The sequence below is a fragment of the Mycteria americana genome, chromosome 9, assembly GCF_035582795.1.
Source record: "Mycteria americana isolate JAX WOST 10 ecotype Jacksonville Zoo and Gardens chromosome 9, USCA_MyAme_1.0, whole genome shotgun sequence".
In the NCBI taxonomy this organism is placed as follows: domain Eukaryota; kingdom Metazoa; phylum Chordata; class Aves; order Ciconiiformes; family Ciconiidae; genus Mycteria; species Mycteria americana.
In genome coordinates, this window is record NC_134373.1 from 2,983,621 (window position 1) to 3,004,421 (window position 20,801).

Here is a 20,801-nt window from a genome sequence, read left to right on the forward strand (position 1 = left end):
TGGATAAAAATCCCAGCTGGTGTGATAGATGGGGAAGAAAGTCTTGTAGTCACTGGCTGTGGAAGGAAGCGGGTGGTGTTTTGAAATATTTTCCATCAATTCCACTATTTTTTTTTTAATTTTTCCACTGTTTTCCAACTGCCAGCCCCCCTTCTACTCTCTGTCTATCCCCTTTCCCATGTGAAAGTCTTGATACACACCAGTTTGTCCCCTGGGCTTGCAAAGAGCTGGCTCATGCTTCCACCCATCCCATTTTGGGTTTGGAAGACAGGAGATTGGTGAGATCCCTGCCCTTGCAAAGGGCAGCAGCTGGGCTGTGGCATCCCCATCCCACCAAAAAAATATCTCCCAGGGTAGCAGGTCCCCAGTATATTCCGTTGCATGGCAGTGGGGAAACAGGAGCTCGTGCTGATGCTTTTAGCTATGCCCAAAGGATGAGGGTTGATGGCACCCATAGGAGCTGCTCCTTCCACGGGGAGGGCTGTGAGCCTCCTCCAAGCCACGGTGCGTGGAGAGCTGGGGGATGAGATGAAATGTTTTTGATAGTGCGAGTGTAAATAGCTCCTGAGTCAGCTGCCCTGGGGGCTGGAGGCTGCTCCATCGCTTGAGATCGCTTGGCTTGGTGCTTGATGTGCTCTTCCAGCCATAATTGCTAGCTCAGGGCCGGTTTATTGGGTTTCGATGTGCGCATTTGCATGGCAGGGAGGATTAATTTTCTCTGCTGCAGGGGTCACTGGATGGGGCCATGCAGAAGGTCTCCCGAGGACGAGGGTTCAGAAAGGCGCAGGGACGTCAGACACCCATCTCCAATGTGAAAGCGAAAAGGGAAATAAGTGCTTTATCCCGCTCCCCCTCGGACTGCCACAAAAATTCTAATTTACAGAAATATGTGGATCCCTTTTGGCTTTGCAATGAACAAATCTACGGTCTTGCCAAGTGAAAATACTCCTTCAAGTGCCCGTTGCGTGCTCCAGTTCATCCCGTCCAAGTCTATTTCAGTCCCAGCAGCGATCTCTCCTCTGACAAGGATTTAATATTAGGAGGCTGTTGGCCCTAATTCAGCAAAGCACCAGGTCATCGGCAGTGCTCGCGCATTCGTGGCTTGCTCCCTTCTTAATGTCGTATTGAGCATGGGTTCCTCGAGAGACGAACGTTTGGAGCGAGGAGGCAAGTTGGTCTTGTCCCTGTTTATTTTGTTTGCCATCCAAATTAATAATAGGTTAAAGATGTCCTGCTGATTAGCCATAACATCCCAGCAGCATTATTTGTTCTGTCGCAGTCGAGATCGGGGTCCTGGGGTGTGAAGGAAAGAAGACACCAACTCTGCCATGGAGATGGAGAAAGGAGAGGCTTCTGGTCTTAAGAAAAGGGGTGTTAGCGTTGAAGTGGCCTTAAAAAAAATGGACTTGCAGCTGGTGGTGTGGATTTCCCCAGCTGATGAGAGCGAGATGGCTGAAAAGCAAATATGGGGAAAATTATAAGTTGAATTGGAGGTCTTGAGTTAAAGAAGGAGGTGCATAAATGCCGATGGTGTTTTTGAAACTAAGCAGAAGCATCTCCAGGCATCCCCTTTCCACGGGAGCGGGGCAGGGCAAACTTTGCTGGCCAAAAAGTGGCACCAGCTCTGCCTTTGGGGTGCCGGGGCACGGGCTGGTGGCTCTGGCTGGATGGCAAAGTGTTTGTCTCACCCATCCCCAGGACCTGTGCTCTGCAGAGGGATGCGGGTTAGAAAGTTCACATAAACCTATCCAACACGTCACATCTGTCCTTCTGCTTTCTGTCCCAGGTCCTTCCCTGCCCAGCTCAGGTGTATTTGGAGTTCCTCTCTGCTCCCCAGCCTCTTGCTATCTGGCAGCGTGATAGGATAGCAGCTTTACCTCACAATAAATCAGTGCTGCCCAGTGGTCCACATCTGGCCAAGTGGGCTCTGCAAGCTTCAGAAAAGAAAACACTGAAAGCTCTTTCTTGCTCAATATCTATCTGTAGATATATATTTACATAGATATATAAAATGGATGTGTATGTATATATAATATATCTATACAAGAAGCTTGTCTAGAACCACAGCACGCAGCTTTTCTCTGTCAGCAGGCTTTCCACGAGGCTGGGCTTACACATGGGGACCAGATGTGGCCATCCAAAAAGGTCTGTTCACTTCTATACCCTCTCTTTTTTTTTTCCATCCTCCTTAAGTACAGCATGAGACATATGGGCCAACCATCCATCTGAGGCTAAGCGGAAACCAAGAGTGACTGCTTACAATGCCATAAATAGCTAAATAGCCGTTTTCAATAGTAAATAGGGATATGTGAATTAAGAACAACCTCTCCAAGCAGTCTGTAGACATTCCAGTTTCTTGTTTTAATATCTTCATGTGGCTTTTCCCCCCCTTCTTCGCTTCTCTTGGTGGGAGGTGACAAGTTTAACAATGCTTCCCATGAGCGAGAGGCCCACTTTGGTTATCTAAAGCAGAATGAAAAAAAATAAAAAATAAAAAATGGGGGGTTAGGACTCTTCAAAAGGAGCCTAGCAGCACTAGAGACCTCAGGCGTCTTGGGAGCCGTATATTCAGTTCTTTGAGGGGACCCAGAAAAATCCCATCCACACGATATTGGCAGTCGATGGGAGGGTTGGGGGACGCGTTGCCAGCTTGGAGCCTTTGTATGAACTTTCAAAGCTTTCATGAGCTGTCTCAGCCAGCCACCCTTCTTCTTGACAGCAACGAAAGCTGTCCAGAAAGTTGAATTCCTGTCGCATGGAATGAAATTTTCTGACATTTTTCTACTTTGCTTTTGTTCCAGATCAGGAAGGAAACTCAAAGTTTTTTCACTGGGTAGAATTTCTTGTGAAATGTAGAGTCAGAAACATGGGAGTGACCTTATTGAAGCGGACCATTTAGTTTCAGTCTAAACGCCAGGTAAAGTGATACAGAACACGGGCATCAGAACGAAAGGAAAGGATAGAATAACCAACATGAAAAAGCTGAAATGAAGCTTTTGGTTTCAAACTTAAATGTTTCTGAGGTTTTGCTGTCCAGCTCCTTCAAAATCAAAATTCTCCCACAAGTCAAATGATTTTGGAGGAATCGGAATTTACTGTTGAAAAACTGCTCTGGGAATTTTAGCCGTTTGCCCCCAAGGCAGCTTGCTGTCACATCTGTGCTCCTCTCTATAGCGCAGAGCTGATAACCACACGCAAAACTTGGGATCCAGCTTTGAAGCTGACCCTGCTTTGAGCAAGAGCTTGGACTAGAGACCTCCCAAGGTCCCTTCTGACCTCAGTGATGCCCACAGCCTTTGCCATGGAAAATAGTAACTTTGCTAAGAGATAATGGGGGAGGAAGAAGGTGTGGGGGGGTGGGGGGGGTGAAAGGGGAGGAAAAAAGTAATGTAACAGAAGAAAAACAGAGGTAGAGGAATGCACTTCTCAAAGCCATGCCTAGAGGGGAAAAAGCAAGAAGAGTACTTCTACCTTTCAGGTTGCAAATTTAAAATTCCTTCCCTGCTTTTCTTCCAAAATATCCCCAAAGTAATCTCTTCCAGGCACCCTACAGACCTGATCTCAGTTCAGTGGTGGAGGAGGGATTTTCCCAGGCGTGTGAAGCATCTCTGGGAAGGTGACATCTCCGACTGCGGGGAGCATCCATTAATGGGGAAGGCACAGGAGAGTTGGCTAGTTAAGCAATAGGCAAGTGTCTTTAATTTTACCCACTTTGCTTTATAGAGAGCAGAGAAAACGGCAAGCAGAAATACCAAATCACACAGCAGGAGCCGTTGCACGAAGCGAGAGGGAGGAGCGGTCCTGGTCGCCAAGGCTCAGCACCCCACGGCAGAGGAAGCACTCGACAGATCGAGAGGTTTAGTAAGGTAAGAAGGAGCGTTTTGATTATCTGGTACTGACTTTCTCTGCAAGTCTAGGAGCTGCATAAAGTCACTTGGTAATTCTTGCTTGCGCTGGTAGCTGTGCTGGTCTTCCTTGAACTTGGTCTGTTAAGGAAATCGGAGCCTACAGCCACCCTGACTCGAAGGGACGGTGGCGTAGGAGGGACGACGTGACTAGTTCAGCTACAGCGCCTGAACACCCGGTGTATTTTGGCGAAGTAGTTTAGGTGCTAAAGCGGCGCGAGGTCAACGGCGCAAGTCCCGCTGCAGAGGGACGTCTCCGAGCCCCGCAGCGCGCTCGATAAATAGGTTGGACGTTTGGTGTCGTAATTCCAACAGTGCTCGGTATTGGCTCAGCTCCACTTTATTCAAAGTCAGCGGGAAGCGCTGACGGCGAGCCAGCACGGCTCTTACAACTCCTTTCTCTCACTAATTACTTCTGGCTGCTGTGGAAGCCCCAAGGACTTCAAAGGGATGACACTGGATTTGCACGAGGCTGTCTCTCTGGATCTTCCATCCCAGTTTCTCAGCCCATGGTGGTCCATAAGGCTTCAGAAGGGGACCACTAAACAACTGCAGAAAACATTAATATATATTCTGCATTCCCACAAATGCACGTTCCCACACAGACAAAGGCAAGGAAAATGGAGAGAAATCAAAGCGCTAAACGAGCAATTGAAATGCAGCTTTTTTTTTCAGTTTTTCTCTTTGGCTGTAAATGAAAATGCATGTGCACAAGATGGAGTTTGGGTCTCCAAAAGGTGAAACGGTTCTTGAATAAAATGCACAGAAGTGCATTCCCTGCCCTGCATCGAGGGCACTATGGGATGCTGCAGAGGTGGTCCGAGGCCCTGGGCACCATCCTTCGGGGCAAATCCAAGCTTGAGCCCTTAATCTCACTGACCCCTTGGTGCTTTTAACATCTCATTCCTAACACATCTTCCCTCAGGCCAAACGCTGCATACACCCTTCTGGCTATGTCTTAGGACCATGTAGCCCTCCCGCCCGTCTGCTAATGCAAGACCAAAGATAGGCTGCTCCAAGCGGATCGCTTTTGTTTCCTAAAATTATTAACGAGTCTTCAAGGAGCTTCATACGCCGCACACCTAAGCAATTGCATCCCCGGCACTTTCTCACTCTGTTCTTGGGGGCCAGATTTTGAAGCAAAATATTGATGCACCGACTTTGCTGCAGTGATGCTGCTTCCCGTCGGGTGGGGACGTGGCCCGCTCCTCTACGAGGGAGCAGAGAAACCCCGAGGCGAAGCAATCTGTAACATCCACAGCCACGCCAGGACACCCACCAAATCAGTGCAATCCTTCCCCATCTCTCAGCGACTGGGTCAAAGAGGAGAAGCTCTGGTCCGGGCTGAGCAGAAGCAGCACTTTGTGGTCTTGATGGAGGTTTGAAGGAGATGCTTGTGCTCGGGACAGTGATGCCAGCTCAGGGGGACCGGGGAAGGTAGGCTGGGAAGTGATGGCCTCCATGTCCCGTGGAGGGGCCACAAAATATGGCACTGAAACCACAGCAGCAAATGTGTCGGAGGCTTTTTTCTCTTTTACAGAGCTTTGCCCACATTCTTGGGCCCTTTTGGGTTGGAAAAGTGGTATAATCAGAGGGTTTCTGTAATAAAGGCTGTTGGAGACATCTCCAGCACCACTGCGTATCCTAAAAGAAAAGGAGGGATGGATTTTTTTTCGCTAGAGATAATCAACCCATGGCTTTTCTGGGCGGTTTCCTGCAGGAGGGAGCAAGGGGAGTTCATCCCCAGAGCCTCCATCAGCCCCACTCCTGGGGGTACCCCCTTTGCCACAGGGAGGTTCAGCCCTTGGGACATAGTGGTGGCTCTTTCCACCTGGCAAGGGGCTCTGAGCCCCGGAGGGTTTTCCAGGCATGATGCTTAAAAAACACATCCCAGGGCTGGATTAACGCTGTCCAACGTGGAGATGTTTTATAAGCAGTTTTCATAAAACAGGGAATTTTTATAACTAGTCAGCGAGCTGATGGGATGACTCTGGATGAAGCAAACAAATAGCATCATCAGACAAGTTTAAGTGATTTTGGCCAGACTCTTCTCCTGGACAAAACCAGGCTGGCTTCGTTTGCTCCAGCTCTGAGTTTCACCTGTTTCAATGAGGGGAGAGACAGAGGTTTCCACTAAACCATTAAGAAAGCGGTGATTTCAAAACGGCCAGGCAGATCTGACTGTGCTCATTTGAATGGGCTTTTAGTAACCTTCAGAGACTGGCAATTCGGGTGGTAAACCCACTTTATGATCTGTTATTACCTGTGCTCTGCTCAGAGGCAGCAAAACTCATTACGGGTGTAAATGGTCAGAGCGCTCCCGTGTACCCGTGCAGGCAACCTTTAATGCTCTCCCTTTTCTGGCTTCTCAGCGATAAAAACACATTACTGGTAAAAACCAAAAGCTGTCGAGTTAGCTGCTGGTTTGCTTAGCGGTCAGGCTTCTGTGCTTGAGGTTTTATTTTGTTGCTGACGTCCCATGGATGACTGTAGAAAATGCACTTAGGTTTTAGGAAGTCAACTGGTATGGTATGCTTTCTGGTTTTTATTTAACTGCCCATTAAATGGTCCCCTTTGCCCCAAGTTTTATTAAGGAGAAATTAAAGAAAGCCTTGTTAAGCTGGAAACACGGAAGGAAAACAGTCCGTCCTCCTGCTGGGCCAAAGAAACAGCCCCAGGATCAGCCCTACGACATTAGCCCAGTTCTCCGGATCTGATATAATTATGAGCATCGCAGTCTGCAAAGGGCACGGGAACTGCAGACGTTCCTCTTGTAGAAAACTGGGGAGAAACGAAGGCTGAAAGGGACCTCAGAGTTCATCAAAACTCACAGCTGGTGGATGTCAGTGCAAGGTGATCATGTTGGGTGACGGAGATCCCTTGATGGCCCTGTGCAACCTCTCCCTGCTATTAACAACATTTGCTCTCAAATAGAAAACGTTTCTTATTTCTAGCAAGCAGAAATACCAAAGTCCAGCGATGTCCCAGCCAGCTCTGCTGGGAGCTGAAAAAACTCCAGAAAAGCTCAAGAAACTGGGCCCATGGAGGAGGCCTTCAAGAAACGACACACCAGAGGGTTTCCAAGGAGCTCACGGGGTCCGTTGGCTGTGGAACAACGTCCTGAGTGTTGGGTCACGCTCATGTTCCCCACTGCCTTTGCTGCTTCCATCTCTCCCAGTGCTTTGGCTCAACGCCGTGGTACAGCCAAAGGCCCGTGCATTGCGTTTGGGCTTGGAGGTGCATGCTAGCGCCCGTAACCCACCATCGCCTCCAGATGCTTCGAAAACACGTTTCTGGTTTTCGGACCACGTTACGCCTGGGATGAAGCCACGCGATCTGGCTGGTGCTCTAGGAAAGCACAGAAATCTGTTGCTCTTGGTGGTGTTTCTCCACACCCCACCTGTACTGGAGTTTCTCAGTGGAAGGGAAAGGCGTCGATATTAACTCGATATTAACCAATACCGAGAGCACCATCTGGTGGGCTGCGGGGCTGGATAACGCGGGTGACTGGAGCTAGGGATGGGCTTGGGGCCTGAAAACAACCCAGAAGTGCATCTGGTCAGGGCCATTAAGTGGTCGTGGTCCGCCTGGTCCGGCTTCCCACAGCCACCAGCTGGCAGCCTCAAGGAGAAGGTGGAAATAATGCCCACGGCAGTGATTAACGGGCAACACTTCTTCCTGCCTTTGGATGAACAGAGCTTGATGTGCTCCTTGAAGTGTGGAGAAATCCCTAGCTGGGATGACTAAGCTCCTACCATAAATATCCATCCTTTCTTTGAATATGGATAAAATCTTAAAAGCCGTTATATTGTGGCAATGAGTTCCATGGGTCTGTGATTTTTTTTAACGTATTTTTATATATGAGTATATATATTTCTCTTCCACATATATAAAAATATATCCATTTTAAGTTGGCTGGTATTCAGTGTTACCACCTGTAGCCTTTCCCCGTGAAACAGGGACTTAGCAGGGCCCGAGTTACTTGGACCGGCCACGATATTGCTGGTCCTCACGATTTTGTCCAGAGCCCCGTGATACCCTATAAACTCTTACAAAGACCCTCTATTTGCTGTGCTGAACAAAGCCTAGAAAAGGCGACCTTCGGAAAGCAGAAAAACCCCAGGCAAATCACGCGCCATTTTTCAAACCTCAATCTTTTCATTGACCCTTCGGCAAAACCCCCGAGCTCTGCGTGCTTTGGGGTGGGAGACGTCCTCCCGAGACGTTGTATGGCTTTTGCCAGGCAGCAAGCCAAAGATGCTCCGTAGTGTTGGAGCTCCTTCGCCTGTCCTGGTCGCTGCTGGCCAGGGGTCCGACTGAGCGGTCCCTCCTTTAATGCATCCAGCACGGGGAGGGATGGGCTGTCCCAGGCATTTTTTTATGCTGTTATCATATAAATTTTGATCCGTCAAAGTGTTTCCTGTATGCGAGCTGTCGGGGAGCGTGTCTTTGTATGTGCTTGTGCAATTTGGTGCAAATTGGGGGCCTCAGCTTGAGGGGGGCACTCGAGCAGGGCTGCAATAGGAAGAGTAAAAATAACAATACAGATTTTGTGAGGTCTCGAGCCGTCGCCAGCCTTGGGGGGAGAAGCTTTTGCTTCTCTGAGCTGAACTCCTATCCCCAGACTCAGTCCATCTGATTTCCATTAAAATATCCTCTGAGCAAAGGTGAAAACAATCAGACTTATTAAGCAATTTTAGCCCAGCCTCAGCTTTCTGCTTCCCTCGCCCGTGGGGTGCCTTGTTGGGCTGGCAGTGATGGGTGGGTGATGGCAGGTTTTTTAGAAAATAAACAAAGGTGTTTGCTGTGGTCTGCTCTGCTCCGGCACCTGCAAGAGGTGAAGGAGATGTTGGCAAAAGTTTGACTGGAGATATAAGTGAGTATGACCCACATACGTGTTATATCTTATAACTTGTTATATCTATCATTGCTGAGCGTGCGCTGTGACTGTCCCTGGGGCCCTGCAGAACAAGCCGTGTGATGTTCTGTAACACACTTGCAGTGAATTTTATTGTCATTACTTGTTGTGTTTCTACGCAGCCATCAGATACTTCACAGAATCATAACTCATGTGAATTATACAAGAATGGGGGTAGCTCACGGTATTTAATCCTCCGCATCAGTGCTGTTTGTTGTTGCAATGAGCCTAGATCAAACATAAAGAGAAAAATTAGTACCAAGGGAGTTTGCAGCCGTGCCTCTCCGGGATGCTTTTCCGTCGGTTCCCAGGGCTCGCGGCTCCATCCTCCGTTTGTGTCCTCCTCGGTGCTTACCCTCCGTACGCTCTTCTCTCGGCTGAGGCAGCATGGGACTGGTTCCCATGTTTTCTCAGAAGGAAAAACCTTATAAGAAAACACGTGAGGTTTTTCTCATAGTTTTCATAGCGTAGCAGGTGGAAACGTGCAAGCAGGGTGGAAAAAAAGCCAGCTGGGTGGACCCAACTCTGTTGTCAAAGTGTCAAAAGCTAGTTAATTGAAACTCCTGCTGTTGCTCTTCTTGAGTACACACTCCCAAGGGCTCTGCTGCTGATAGCAAACAAGTCATGCTCGAGAAACACTTGTTAGCGGGAGCCTCGGGCAGGTTTCCCAACCAGCAGGTAGACGTGGGCTTCCCCCTTTGGGTTGAGAGTCACGGGAAGTGCGAAAAGTGCCTTGCAGAGATTTTTCAAGCCTTTCCCCTCTTGCAAGCGAGGACTTGGTGGAGTCCCAACCCCTTGCACAACCCATCCCTGGGTTTGCTTTTCTAAGAGTGAACGCCTAGGCAAACTTTTTCTTGGAGGAGTACCAGGGTCCTCCTTAGGACGGGGGCAAATCCGTACCTCTCCTCCTTTTCTCCAAGCCTGTGCCAGCACGCTTGGGCTGCCATCGCTTGTCACAGCCTCTCTGTCCGCAACGGCCGTGCAGAAGCTCCACGTACGTAGTGCCATCATCGTATTTTCCCAGCCTTAAGGCCCCGTTAAGGTAAACCATCCCCGTGCAGCTATGCTGCCGCCGATGCCGCCCACCGGCGTTCACGCGTGCTTGCTGCGGCAGGGCGTTGACCCCGGTGTGTTTTGAAGTGAACAGAAGAAATCAGAGTTGTGTTCCACACCAGTATCTCGGCCGCAACCCCTTATTTTCTTCCATGCCAACGGTTTGGCGTCATCAGAGGCGTACGTGGGGAAATGGATGCTTTGGTTAAGGTCGCTGGCTATTGATGCCAACCTGTTGCAGTTGAAGCAGGCTTTGACTTCTGGCGGTGTGCCCGGGCAATGCTTCCCCAGCAGCTACTTGCCATCCTCAGGCAGGAAGCCAGGTACGGGGACACGGCACGGCTGCGCTGCAATTTAACGAGCCAAAATAGTCAAAACCCCCCATGCAGATGAGTTTTTTCCCCCCCCCGTGACGTTTCCCTTCCCCCCCATCTCCTGCCCTTTTCTGCAGGCTCTGAATCGCAGCACCTGCTTGCTTCAGCTGCTCTGATTAAAACTGGAAAAGAAAATGATCAGTGAGGCTTGCTTTCTTCTCCCCAAACAATACCCAAAATCCCCCGAAACTGGCATGCTCTGTACAAAAACCTCTGCATTAATAAGCGCGCCTTTGGACCCTAAGAAATGTCTTTTGTGTGGGGTTCTCCCTGCATTTTAATAAGCCTGGCTTTTTACAAAGACCCCCCCCAAAAAAAGAGAGAAACAGACACACGCACAAAGACAAATTTCATTAGGCTCTAATCTCCTTTCTGACGAATACACTCCTGCCGATCTCTAAGCCCTTTCAGCCCAGCAATGCTTTTTTTTTTTTTTTTTTTTTCATTTTGTTGTTGTTTTGTTCCCCACCAAAATAAAACTTGTCCCAGGAGGGGACCCCGGTGCAAAATGCCAGGTACCAGCATTAAGCACGGTGACGCTGAAATGGATAACACCACTTTTTTTCCTTCTTAAAGGTGTGAAGTTGTTAATGAGGTGTCCCACACGGCAGAAACCCAGCAAATCCTTTGATTAAAACCGGTCTGAGTGGCAGAGGCTGAATTATTTGTACTTGGTCCCTTTGAGGGATGGTAGTGGCAGTGGTTGGGGGGAGAGGAGAAAAAGATGAGAAATAACATATGCTGGGCAGCGGGTTTGCTTAATTTGGCAGTGCAGTTTAAGCTAATGTCAAGAAAAGGGAGGGGGTTGTTAAATGGCATCAGCGCTTCATGCTGTATAGAGACGCCGGCAGGAGGAATTGCTTTGAAATGCAGCATTTTGGGGGGGGGGGGAACCTTTAGCGGAAGACCTTAGGTCGGCGTTACGGCAGCAGGGCTGTGCTGCTCCCTGGCAGGGCCAACTTTCCGTTGGGACGGAGGGAGATGGGGCGTTAAGGCGCCGTACGGATGCGGGGATTAAGCGGTGTCTCCTCCCTCGCTGCGGGCCGAGATGCGCGGCAAGGGCTCGGCCGCAGGCAGGGCGGTGCCGTGATGGGGCCGACGGGAATTCCTTTGGGAAGTTGCTCCCGATGGCACTCGGCGTCCCAGCTTTGAGCTCAGGTTTGGCTTTTTGTTGTCATCTTCTATTTCAGTCAGGTCCCCAGATCCCACGTTTTCCCAAGCCCCGAAGGCTTTGGCTGTACGGTCCCATACCTACGGTCACACCGAGGAGCAAAGGAGCGCCGAGCTTTCCCGTGCTCTCTGCTTTGCATTTACTCACCTGCACAATACGAGCTCTTTAACTCTGTTTTATTCTCACTTTGATCACTGGAAATACGGGTCCATCACATGCATAGAGGAACTGCAAAGGAGGGATGAGCACGCTCGGACTGCTGAGGAGCAGAACCGAGGCAAAGAAAGAAAGAAAGAAAAATAGGGATGGAAGAAAACCACCCAATTCAAACTACCTAGCACCGCAGTGCCGGAGGAGTTCATGGTTTTGGCTGGCAGCCCACTGGAGCATTCCTGGCATAGCTGCTCCGGCCCCAGGCGTATTTAGTTGCTTTTTGGGTCCAGGCATTTCGGCTGGCTGTGCCAGACTCCTCTGCTTGCAGGGTCCGAGGGGGTGTGAAGCCAGGCTGTGGGTGCCTGGGCACTTTCGTAGGAGGCGAGATGCCGCGGCTTCGGGAACTTGAAGGCTGATGAAGAGTCAGTACCCTCTCCTGAAGGAAATGCCGCCCGGGCACCCGGGAGCAGGCAGGGGACCACGTACGCTGCGGCAGCGGCCAGCCTGAGACCGTCCATGGGGATGGAGCCAGGGGAAGGAGCTAGCAATGACCAGCTGTCTGACGGGAGCAGCCGGGAAAGAAAAACAGCCCTTATTTTTCTCGCCTTTGGCCGTCAAGGCTCAAACACACTTAGCAAGTTTCCAAGCCTTAGCGGAGCCGCGGAGGGTGCCGGCAGCTGCCTGCGCTCGTGTTCCCCCCCTGCCGCACGTCGGACTGACGGAAGCTTTCGCGGGGAGCGGCGGAGGGCACGCGGGCAGACGGCTGGCAGGCAGCAACTCCTCTGGCTGCCGCAATGCCGTCGCTCCCGCGGGCGTTTCCGTGTAGCTCCGGGGTCCCCTTGGCTCAGTCCCCGGAGGCTCGGCTCCGTGCGGACGATATGGCGTGCAAAAGCTGTCGCGTCGGCCCTCGCTGGAGCCCAGCCATCAAAAAAAGCAGCCCCTCAGCCAGGGGAGGACAGGAAATATCGCAGCTCCAGCCCCCCGGCAGGGCCGGCGTCTGCAGTCCCCAGGGTTTGGCGGAAAATGGTTTTCATGCCCTGCAAAAATGTTGTAATTGCAGACAGTCTGTCCAGCCCGCGAGAAATTCACGGTCTAAAAACTAGCCGCGACCTCTCCCACCCGACACGAGAGCAACGGCGTGTCGAGGACGCGTGCCCCGGCGGCTGCATCGGTGCCGGGCTGCGCGCTGGCGCGGCGGCGAGGAGCGTGAGCGATGCCAGGGACGGTAACCGGCTGCCTGAAAAGCCAGGCAGCCGGGACGGGTGCTCGGTGCCTTCGCCGTGGAGGTTAAAGCACGTCTGTAGCCCCGCGGGACCTTTAAGCGGAGCCAAGAGCTGTGCAGAAGCAGATGCTGGTCACTCCCTACCCTGATGGTGTTGCTCTCCTGATCAGAGAGCTGAGGGGCATAACAGCGACCGGCTTTTGGCAGTGCTCAGGAAAACAACCCTCGTCGAACCATAAACTGGAAAGAAAGCCCCTGCAGAGGGGGGAGCAGGACGGCCAAGCTCCCCACCCCCCCCCCCAGTGCTCCTGCTGCTTTACGCTCCCTCCAGCCCCGATGGAAAGGTGCTGCAAGGCTCTATCTGACCCCGAGTTACTTTTAGCATTGATTTATTTACATTAAAAAAAAAAAAAAATCCCAGCTAGGACTGGGTTTTTCCTTGGGGGACAGGTTCGGAGCAGGAGCACGGGGTCCTGCGCCTCTTTGTGCCTCCCGCTCCGTGTCCAGAGGAGGCTGCCGGCCGTTCGGCAGGAGGGGAGCACAGCTGCAGCTCTGTCTTCCCAGAGGAAACTTTTTGACTACTCATGTAGAGAAAAATGGGGAAAAAGTCTGATAATTTCAAGTATTTTTGAGTGGGAACTTTTTTTTGGGAGTTTCATTGGCGCAGTAAATATTTGGTCACCTAAGAGATTTCCTGCAGATTGTTTGTCTCTCTAATTGAATACTCTGGCTTCGTTCCGTAGCTGTTAGCGCACACAGCCAGTTTTCCCTTCTGGGTCAAAAAGGAGTAAAACCAGCCATGCATCTTAATATTTCTATGCCAGCTTAGAGGCGGGCTTCTGCGCAAATGAAATAAATCAGGGGACGCAGCGAGCGGGGAGGTCTTAAAATTTGCCGTGTTCGCCGTGGCAGAGACTCCTTCAAATGTGACAACCAACCGCTAGCAAAAGTCTTGTCTGGAATCACTTAATTGCTGCAAGCAGTGTAAAGCTTGAAGGGGAAAATAAAAACCCCAACCAAATAATCCGGTGATCTTTGGGCGAACAGTCGGACCGAACACCTGCAGAAGGACTTTTGCACGTGAAAGCTCACCTAGTTATTTTACCCAGTGACATAATTTGGGCTAATGAAAGACGTACCCCTCTCTGTAAGTGCTCACCGCTCGGCTATTCAGGCTATAATAACGCTGCTTTAAACGTGGAAGATAGCAAAGACTTCCAAGGAGGTCACAGTGAATGCGTTTGAAAAATTGCCCATCGCTGACAAAAACAAAAACTTCTCTTGAGTCCTCTTTAAGAAGAGGAGGAAAGCTGTTAGGTACCTTCTTCACCTCCCTGCAACCCGATAGCGTGCTCTCCTTCGTGCTCTACACAGCAATAGCAAATCCGTAAAATGTGAATTAAACATCAGAGATAGTCTGGGAGAAAAAAATCCCAGCGCCAGCCATCTGTTCCTGGGTTCCCCGTGGCCAGAAGGGATAGGTCAGGCTTAGCTGGAGTCAAAGTGCCTTTTGCATCCCGCTCCTCCAGGCAGCTCTGCACAAGCTCAGCCTTGGGTGGGTGGGTAGTCTGCGCTCCTCAAATTGAACACACGCGGGAGCCCTGCCGGGATCCGTGCGCGGGGTTTTGAGCTAAAGCGAACGACGGGTTCTGGTCCAGACCTCGAAAGACGAATAAATAAGCTTCTGCTCCAATGGCTGCCTTTATATTTAAGATGAAGACGACGTGCAGAAATGGCACATTACTGTGCACGACCGTTGCTATCAGGAGAAAATAACTACCTGTCCTTACCCAGCTACCAGGCTCGGTTTTAATGGAGCCTCTATGGGGAGGTCAGAGACTCCCCGTCGGAGAGATTATTATGGAATAAATCAGAGCAGCTCCGAGCGAGCAGCTTTTTTCCATTAGCCAGGGCACAGCAGAGAGATCGGGTATCAGGCGCTCTGTCCTGCCTCGCCTGCGAGGGAGGGTGAAGGAAGAGCACAGCAAAACATGTGTCTGCTCTGGAAAAAAAAAAAAAAAAAAAAAAAAAGAGTTTTTTCAGCTAGATTAAAGGGAATGATTCACTGGAAAATGGGCACTGGATGTGAACTCCTCTTCCGTCCACCCTGTCGATAAGATGATCTTTCACACGGTCATCTTTGGGAAGGTTTTATGAGAGTATAAGGGCTTTGCTCACAAGTCCTTCACTGCAGGGATGATCGGCATCCTTTCCTCCCCAAGAAATTCAGGGAGGGGAAGAGGAACAAAAATTCCTCGCTCCCCGGAGAAGCCAGGGTTGTGCGGCACCTCGGTCCCAGCCCTGCAGCATGGCGGGCGTTGGGAGCCCCTTTTTGGGGACGGGCGAGGGCAGGCTGGGGGATGCTAGACAGAGCACCGTCCTCAGGTGGATAGATGCCTTTGTCTTGGGGTGAATTATCCGCTTTAAGGGGTCATTCGGGCTGTGATTCAGGAAAGAGCGATTTGCCCCTTCTCTGCCTGGCTGATCGCTGGCGATGAAACTTCTGCCGCGAGGCTGCGCTTTGCTTTAGGCAGCACCGAGGTGGCTGGAGCCACAAAACCGGTCGCTGCTGCCGAGAGGTGCTGGTTTCCCTGGGAAATCTGGGGTTATGCCGCGGTCCTGGGGAAACGTAACCTAAATGGGAAGAGGAATAAACTGGAAGAACAATAAAAGCCAGGGAACGGAGCGAAGGGTAAACAGAGCAAGAATCGTGCATAATGTTTCCCCGAATCTGGATCTGAAAGACATCTAAATATAACAAATGCTGAAAACTTTAATCCTATCCAGTATAAACAACAACAAAGTGTTGGGGTTTTTTTTTGTCCCTGCCTGGCAGAGAAATAGGAAAAAATTCCTTTCGGATCCCACAGGCAAATTGAGGACAGGACGAAGCCCTGCCCCACGCGGTGGCACGGCCCTTCTTCGCCCTTCGGGGTGCTCGGGGCAGGGGCCGGGCACGGCTCCATTGAGCCCGGCTTCCCAGTTCACACTGGTTTGGCTGGGAACATCGGAGCATCTGCAGAGCTGCTCTTGCCAGCACGGCCTTGAAGGAGCACAAAACCAAACCTATCCTATATCTTCAGCAGACTTTTTTTACGGCTGCAGCTCAAGCCAGAGCTTTCCCCTTACCGAAGGAGCACGGGGCTGAGGAAATTTGCGGCAATAACATCTGGCTGCTCTGACCAGCTGCAAGATTTTTAACTGTGTGTGGTTGTCCATGAGAACTGGAAAGACCCTGCCCCAGACTGCGTCGGCTCGGAGTTGTAATAAGGGTTTGGGTTTTTTTTCGTTATCTTGAGGAGGGCAGCGGAGGTGGAGCAGGTACCGGGAAGGGCAGCCAAAACCGCGGAGGGGACGGAGCCCTTCCAGGACGGACTGGAAATGCTGGAGCTGCTCAGGCTGGAGGGGTTGATGGAGGTCTGCAAAATCGCGATGGCAGCGAGAAAAGCGAACGGGGGAATATTGCTTCCTCGATGGATGCAGGCAGGAGCCGGGGCTGCTGGAGGTGTCCGAGGGGAAGGGCAGCAGAGAGAAGCGGGGCTCATGGACCACCCAAACCAGCATCTCCTATTGCCGTGGAAGCCTGAGGGCTAGGTGGGCCCTTGGGCTGGCAGGGACCAGTAGGGTATTTCCCATGCTGTTAAGTCCTCAAGCCTGAGATGGCCTCTGTGTTTTTGAATGCTGAAGCTCAGAGGTCTTAGCACTCGTTTTCCAAACTTTGCTGGTTCTTCACGTTTCAAAAGCCCACCACGAAGCCCTGCAAGGTGTTCGTACTACCATGCCGTGGCCCGTTAATCTCCCAGTATTATATATTGGGCAGACAGAGGTAGAGGCTTCCCCAGGTACTAATTCCCCAGAACAAAGCCTTTCTCTGCCTATCCCCACCGACCCAGCTCACTAATTTTAGTAGGTCACTGGCTGGCAAAATGCCTCCCAGCCTTCATCCTCTTCCTCATCCTGCCACCCCTGAGGCATTGAGCTGCTTAGTCCCGAACTCGCTACGTCGGGGCTGGGCTCTGTGACCCCAGTCGATACCTGGGTGCGAGTCCTTCTCGTGCAGGCGGTGACTTTGGGCGCCCACGTGCAACGCGTTGCCCGTCTGCCGAGGGTCCGGCTGGGCGGATCCCCAGGGCTGAGCCTGGGTGACTGGTGGTAGATGCAGAGGAGAGGGGCTGATTTGCAGGGAGGAATTCAGCGTATAGCTAACCCATAGTAAAGGTTAAACTCCTCGTGCTGTGTGGTTAATAAAAAAATCCCTTGATAGAGGCAGCGCTTAAAAATGAATCGGATTAGATTGCGAAGACCGAGAGCTAATGCGATCCCGCAGAAATCTGGGGGTGGAGAAGGAGCTCTTTAGCTGGTAAAAATGGGGGTGGAATTAACAAGAGTTTACGCCCGAAATTTTTTCTCCTCTCAGCTCAAAATTTTTGGCTTTCGCAATAGCCTTCCTCCTCTAAAGCCAAGGGTATGTGAAAGGAGCCGCCAGCAGAAGCCTGTGACCTGCTGTGGACTCAGCTGGGTAAAGAAATCCCTAAAACATGAATGCAGGAATTTGAGGGTCTTCTTGTGTCATCTATTTCTGATGTCCCAGAGCTGACGGTGGGAACGCTACCTTGATATTTCCGGCATGCCTGGAGTGGGGAGGAAAGTGTTTAGGAACAGAAGAACTGCTGCTGTAAAATACAGAACGTTGTGAACGAATCACGTTTGCAATAATGCAGATATTGACGTGTTAATAACGTTGGAAGACGTTTATAACGCACGTAAACTCCTTATTCCAGTAGGATGGATTCAGGCTTGGAATAAACTACGAGGTAGAGATAAACAGCCGACAGCCCAACGTAGGCTGATCTTTGCCGTGCAACGCGCAGTTAGGCTGCAGGTTTGTCCTGCGGTGGGCTGCGTTTCAGCAGGTTGGTCGCTCAAAATAGATTTGTCTCCTCGGTAGGAGAGAAATTCCTGCGTGCAGGTAAAAGCTAATCGCAAGCTCCTAGGCATCAGCAGGAAACCTTCCTGGAAGAGTGGAGTAAGTCGGTTTGTACCCCAAAAGCGCGCATCCCCTTGGGTCTGGGTCTGAAGGAGCTGCTACTGGTGATGGTTCGAGGCAAGGGGTTTTGCAGTGGCACGGTTTTTGGGGGACGAAAGAGCGGTAGATGGGTGGCAAAGTGGGAGTTTTTCCAAACATGCGGCCAAGACGCTAAGGATAAACAGTGTTAACAAAGCAGTGCGTAAACAAAGGATGTCAATATGACCCGATTTCTATCAGCATTCACCAGAATTGAGTCAGTTCCCTGCCATGTGGCCGTGGTTTCCTGTTTATACACCGCTTGCAGAAGAGATAGTCACAACAAAAACTGTAGCAATTGGTGCCTGTAATTTATCTTATTTCTAGAGCTAAAACCAGCCCCCATTTCTGCAGACGCGACAGAGCGGTGGAGCTCTCGCCGCCTGCTGTGATCGAGCGTGGGTGATCGGGCATCGGTTCTGATTGCCGGGTCCTGTCATCTAGCCACATCTCGTTAGGATCTGAAATCGTTCGGGTAATCTAAACGAGGGAGAAGGTGTCATATGCTTGCAAAAAAGAAGACAAGAAATTAATTCTCTGTAATTTTTGTTGCTTCTTGTTTGACATCCGATGACAGGCGTCTCTGGAGTCAACCTTAGGAACGTATGTACAAAGCTGTTTAAGGGGAAATTCTGCCTTATCATCTCTAATAATTTATACTCCCAAGGCCTCTTATCTTGTGCTGACTGGTGGGACCCCTGTGTGCAAGCTGAGCTTCTGTAATTAACCTTCTTCCAGAAGATGGATACTTTCGGTACTTGACGGGAGAAACCTAGATCAATCAGTCATCGCTCCTCTCTCCTGGCACGGCACGAGGGAATCTGCACAGGTCTTCGAATTTCCCTGCCAAAAGAAAGTGGAAACCTCACGTAGTTTTGGCAGAGGAGACTTGAAAGAAAGAAGAAAGTCTTTGTGGGATTATGGTGATGTGAGGTCTCTCAGAAACACCCGGCCCCAGTCTACGCTACCCCTGCCAAGGTTGGTAGGACTTGTGGGGATGTCCATGAAGGGGTGATGTTGCTTTTAAGCCATTATCCCACAAAAACATCTGCTCTGGGTCTGGTAGTTGCTCTGTATTTACTAACTCTCAGCGGAGTTCTTGTTGCATGAACCTGTCCAGACCTCACAGCGTGACCACCATGCATTGGAAGCGTTTAGTGCTGAGAGACGTAGTGGGACATGTGGAGTTAGACGCTCCCCAGACCCTTCCCGGCTCTGCGGCCGGTCCTTCTCCTCCATCTGCTCATGAGCCATTGTGCAGTCCCCCCTGGTCGCACCTTCCCGGGGCAGGAATCGCCAGGAGAGGGTTACGTGCCTACGGCTCCTCTTTTTGGCTTTTCCTGTCTGGAAACTGCATGGCATAGGTGATGAGCCAAAGATGTTACAGAAAGGGAGTGGTCACAAAACTTGCTTTTTAAAAAAATGAGAAGGGATTGTCATATGGGCCCCTTTCTTGAAAATGAGAACTGCCACAAAGTTTGGCAAAGCTTTCATTGGAGCAATGAAGATGAATCTATTTTACTTTAAAAAAAATTGAGTTATGTGGTGAGTTCTGCAGTAATTTTAATTTTTTTTTACGTAGTCCATGTTTTGTTTACCTTTGTGTCAACCTAGTGAGGATTTTGACTCTATTTTAGTGGCGTATAAAGAATTTCCTGTTTGTTCGTATTTTAAGGAACTTAATGAGTATTTCCATATAAAGAAGAAGGTTTGAAAGAGAGGGTTTGTCTCAGGAAGGAGAACGGTTTCCATTTTCCAGGATGCCCTGAGATGATGCTATGCACTCAACCACAGGGACGCTGGCTTGCAGAAGCGCTGGTGGCCCGATATGGAGGCAGGCCAAGTGATGCTCCTTCTGCTGAAGCATCCACGCTGCTGTTCATCCGAACACAAAAAGTCAAACCTTATCCCTGCCGAGGGGCTTTAATAGGGTATCATCGATCCATACCGCCAACAATTAGCGTTGCGGCACTGCGAGGCGTAGCTTTGACAGGGTCATTTATGAAAGTCTAAATCTGGAGAGAAGACAGCAGCAGAGCTGTCAAGCCACCCCAGTTCCTGTTTGTTCCATAACAAGAGCCAAGGTTATGGCTCGAACAATGGATTAACTAATATATTACAGACTCAGAAAGCCCTGGAAAAATGAGGGAGGAAGAGGTTTCCCTCCCACCTTAAGAACATCTGACGTGGGGCTGCCGGCAAGGCAAAAGATAGGCAGAAGTCACCTTCACCAAGGAAGGCTTTAAAAAATTGAGGAGAGCTTGTAGGAAGGCTCAAGGAGAGAAAAGAAGAGCCGGAGGGATGCTCGTCCTCAGCCTGGGCTGCTCTGGGAGTCACCAGTCCATGCAGTCAGTAGGTCAAAGCAAGTTCAGCACTGAATGCCTGAACTCTCTCCAAAGTGACTCCCTGTTCTTGCGTACGCGTTGGCTTACGATCGTCGTTTCAGTTTGGTTTTATACAGCGTAATTACTTTGCTCTGCACAAACATGCCTGAAACAACTGCAAAAGCGCTGGAGTTAAGGCGTTTCTGGAGCGGGGATTTCTGAATCATCTCGATAATCCCCGAATCCCAAGAGATGCGCTTAGTTTTTGAGGCTTGTTCTGCTTTTGGCCCCGGGTAAGGATCACACTCAAATCCATCCCTGCTCCCGGCCTCTCAGCCAGCGCCGCTGCTGCATTTCCCCTTGCCGAGACCAGATGCAAAGGTGGGGGCAAGTCTAAAAGCCAGAGCATGGCTACGAGTTAAGCTTGGGCTCAGCGTTCTTGCAGCCGCGAGGCTGAAGTTCAAAGGTCTTTTTCTTTGTTTGGCGTACGCTGTGTTAATTTGTCAAGTTTTATCTATTTCTGCTACCCCAGCAGCTGCAGCATGTGTAAAATACTCCCGGCTTTGCCAGCCTTGGGCTGGAAAAGCAACAAAAGCGGAGGCCCGCAGCCTTTTTC

The 20,801-nt window shown here is 50.5% G+C and overlaps 1 long non-coding RNA gene across 5 annotated transcripts in view; it reads left to right on the plus strand.

Annotated features, from left to right (window-relative positions):
* Window positions 1-20,801, plus strand: part of LOC142414835 (uncharacterized) — a 69,798-nt gene that overhangs the window by 18,285 nt on the left and 30,712 nt on the right. For 4 of the 5 annotated variants that reach the window (XR_012777230.1, XR_012777229.1, XR_012777231.1 and 1 more), the window contains exons 3-4: window positions 2,802-2,917; window positions 3,724-3,866. This is a non-coding gene — a long non-coding RNA (uncharacterized LOC142414835). Of the gene's footprint in view, window positions 1-2,091; window positions 2,146-2,801; window positions 2,918-3,723; window positions 3,867-20,801 lie in introns of all 5 variants that reach the window. The other variant, XR_012777232.1, reaches the window with a different exon arrangement.